We start from the raw sequence: 4,345 nt of genomic DNA, 5'->3' as shown, positions 1-4,345 counted from the left end.
AGGAGAGAGAAGAGTGGGGAGATGTGAAAAAAAAAAAATTTGATGTGGATGGGTGAATTAAAGGAAGAGAGAAAAATTGATGGGAATATATGAATGAGTGAGAGAGAGAGAGAGAAAGAGGTTGAGCGGTTAAGCGAGGAAGAGAGTGTATGTGTGTGATGTGATGCACGGTCCCGCGCGTCAGTGTATGTTTTTTTTTTTTTTCTGGTATTATGTAAAACTTTTGTTATTGTCATTAAATTTTGAATCTTTTTTTATTAAATAAAGTTAGTAAATGGTTTTTGGTTAATTAAAAATTTTGAGAAGCTCTTTTCATTAAAGCTCCCTAGTAAATAATGAGATGAAGAGCTCAACCTCTCTCTCTTCCTCCCCTCATTATCCTCTGTATTCCTACACCAACCCTAATTCTCTCTTCCCCTATCTCACTCTTCTTCACCCCCCCCCCCAAAAAGAAAAAAAAGAAAAAAAAAAAACTATCTCCATCCGTCTTTCTCTTTCTAATTTTCAATTGCAATAGAAAATGTGGTTAGAATATAAGAAAAAGAGATGCCATACCTGATTTATTGTCGATGGCTGGGGTGGGTGGCGTTATGGTTGTTGGTTTGTATTTTGATTTTTTCGTTCTTTTTGTTTTTACTTTTTTTTGTTGTTGAGTTTTTCAGTCTTTTTGTTTTCACTTTGTAGAACTTAAGCTAGTAGAGATAGTTAGGGAATAATGGTGGGTTGGAAGATAGTTAGATTTTTTGTAAATTTTAGGGTGAGTGAAATTATAATGTGGTTGAGAAAATAAGACAATGGGGTGGGCCTAGTATCATTTTTTTTTTATACGAGCGATAGTGAGGTAAAGGGAGTTGGATTCTTGTATGCAAGGATGCATATGTTGACCAACTGAGTTGCATGTCATTTGCTATCACAACAGAACCACGAGTATTTTAATGATCATATATAACCCGAATAGCTTACTCATTTTGTAAAGTCATCTCCACCAAGGAACTAAACATAGCTCTTGTTGGAAATGTGCCCTAAAACCAATCATATGATGATACTTTACGGACATTTCAAACTAATGTAGTTCATTTCAAACTAATATAGTTTAAATGTAAAGGGTAAAGATTATTGTTTGAGCCGTCTAATATAAATGTTATATGCTTAAACGATAAGTCCAAGGAATATGTGATTGGAAGAATGTGATCTAAAGAAGTTAGATTCATGAGACCATTCTTTCGTTGACACATCCTAAACGTTCCTGATCATAGGATTGTCAATTGGGCATTGACAGTTCGTTAAGATCAGTACGTGCTATGTCTTCTCTCAGGGAGAGTGACTAGTCTCGAGTCATTGGTGTGTGTGACATCAAGACAAGTACGTAGGTGCTCAATAGAGAATGAGTTCACTGAACACGATCAACGAAGAGTTCTCATATTCATGTCACATGAGAACTCATGGTTGGGATAATGCAAATTAGTCTTTTGACCTGAGGCATCACAGTTGTCTTGTGGTTAGGTCCTTAATCTTTGATTATGTCAACGTCACTCTATCAGGGTGTCCACGGCATCGTTGGGGTTAAGCCACTTAGCCATGGAGGCAAGTGAATGCGCAACAAGGGATCTCTAACCTTCAAACTGTTTGAGGAAGAATACTCTATGATATGATTTAGAATCTCTGGCCAGAGTATGAATGAGATGTTGGAATGCGTTCCAGATCGCATTCAAGGTAATCATATAAGTACAAAGATTCACATTGGATAGTAGACATGAATAAACTATCAAACCAAACAATGTGGTCAAGAGTATTGTATTAGAGAAAGACCGTATTGCATTTGTAATCCTAAACTGAATAGGTTCTCCACCTCTTCTGATTAGCTTGGGTAACCATGATATGCTGCTAGGTGTCACTCATGGTTTGTGGAAGCCCTAAAAGTGTATTATCACTAACGGGAGAATTGAAAGTAAGTTTTAATTCACAATCGATTTGAAAGAGTTTGAATCACCCACTGCCTCGCTAAAAGGAACCTAATGGATCGTACACCGTGTAAGGTAGAGTTTGAAGATTCAACGGAGATGAGTAAGAATAATTAAATGGTTTAATTATTTATGGCAAGGATTAATTAATATGTTAATTAATCAAACGAATAAGTTCGTTAAAGACCTCGGGTTAGTTTTGGGCCGCAAGGCCCAATGGGATTTGAATGTCAAGCCCATTAACTCAAGTTGTATGACAACTTGAATAAAACAAAGGGCTTGAAAGCCCAATAAACCTATAGGCTAGCCATGTGTAAAAGAATAGGGCTTTTGGTCCATTAGGTCACTTATTTTGAAGGGACTATATAAAGGACTTTATAGCCTAAAATTTACTAAGGGTTATTTTTTGGGGAAAGGATGAGAACACAAGCTCTCCTTTCTCTCTAAAATTTTGGCCAATCTAGAGGGGAATAGCTAGCAATCTTACTTCCTCTAGGTCACTCATTTCTTCTACAATATACCTTGGTGTGGAGACTTAGAGGTTCTCAATTTTGGGAACTTGGAGAAACCTTTTCATCCATCCAAATCCATGGATCCAAGATGCAAGGAATGAAGGCCCTCTCTTTGGGTGATTAGCCTTTGCTTATGCAAAGAAGAATCTACAAAGGTATTGATTTCTCAACTCACTTTATTTTTGAGTTGAGTCTTGATTCACCTATCTACTAGGCTTTGAATTTCATGGGTAAATGTTTTGTTTTAAGTGCATACAAGCATGATTCCGCCTTTAATTGTTAATTGCATGCTATTGATGTTGCTTAAATGAACATGTTTTTCACAAATTTTCCTTCAAGTGGTATCAAGAGCCTAAGTCTAGTAGTTGGTGAATCCTTTTGGGTTTTGTAGTTCATAGTTTATGATTTGAATGTTGTAATTGTTACAAGCTTTATTCTTGCTTCTTTGAATGTAAATTTTGTTAGAAAATTTGCCATCTCAAATGTTGTAGATGTAGTTCATATAAGCATGAATAATGGAACTAAAAGTTGGTGCCAAGTGTTTTGGGAAATTCGGCCAAATCCAAAGGGTGATTTTTTGGGTTCATGTTAGGCTTGTTAAAATGGTTTTAAAGTGTTTTTTGGAACCCCTAAGTACCCTAGGATATTAACCCTCTTTTGAGTTGTGAAAATTTGAGTTTTTGATGAAAGAAAACATCCATGGAGCTATTATGAGTTTTCATGTATGTTCTTCATATTTCTTGAAGTTCTTATCAAGAACAAAAAGTTTTGAAGTTTTGATTCAAAAGTTTTATGTTTTACATAAAGTTTTGATTATTAGTTGATGGGTGATGATTATGTCAAAGATATAATTTTGATTATTAGTTAATGGGTGATGATTATGTCAAAGATATAATTTTGAATATTAGTTGATGGATGATGTTTGTTGGTAAGAAATAATTAAATGTTTTTAATTATATCAAAGGTATATTTTCTTTTCAAACCATCCCCACCATCTTTAATCTCACCCACCAAAATCCACTTACAAAATTCTTTTTATCAAAAAAAAACTCTATGTTACTATCCTAAGGCCGGCCACCCCTTTAGTGGGGTGCTTTTGTGCAATTAAATAAAGTTTTGATACTTTTGTGTATTTGTATTTTGACCCAAAAGTTTGTGTTTTTGCAAAATGGCCCAAATAGAATGAGAACAAAAATTGTTTTGTCTCTTTAATGAGAATTGGATTTTCATTATATTTAGTTCCATTTAAATCAATTCTATGGATACAAAAACCAAATGAAAATGTTGCATTCAAGTTTAATTAGTTAAAGCGTTAATTAATTAAAGAAAGGGTGATTATGAACCTTAGCCTACGATAATTGAGCTATGTGAAAGGCCGTTTCAAATTTGTTTGAACCATGGGAATGTGTAGATTAAATTTTGGTTGTAATTTGATATGATCAATTGTTGTAAAAGAGCATAAGCTCTTCTTTACTTTAAAGTAATTTGATTTGATCAATTGTTGTAAAAGAGCATAAGCTCTTATTTACTTTGAAGTACTCCTTTCTTGTTTTATTCGATATGCATGAAATTGGAGTAGTTGGGTCCAACGCCCAATAAGACAACACGCCTTAATGTGATTAAACGCGTAACTAAAATCAATCACCATCCCTAGACCGAGATTCAACACTAGGCTCGTGTTTGAATCGAATCAAAGGTTCATAGTCATCCTAAGGCCCTAAGGCAACTATATAATCCATCAATGAATGCAAACCTTATGTTAGTAGTATCATATACTCTTGCTTTAAAAACCGTTTTAAAAGCTTAGTGGGAGTATTATATACAACTAAATCAATCAAATGGACCAATAGTTGTAATAGGACCAAAATGTTT

Source organism: the organism of the source record quoted next, unplaced genomic scaffold, assembly GCF_019419815.1.
Source record: "Pyrus x bretschneideri cultivar Hongxiangsu unplaced genomic scaffold, Pyrus_bretschneideri_v1 Contig28, whole genome shotgun sequence".
Classification (NCBI taxonomy): Eukaryota; Viridiplantae; Streptophyta; class Magnoliopsida; order Rosales; family Rosaceae; genus Pyrus; species Pyrus x bretschneideri.
This window is presented reverse-complemented; position numbering follows the sequence as displayed.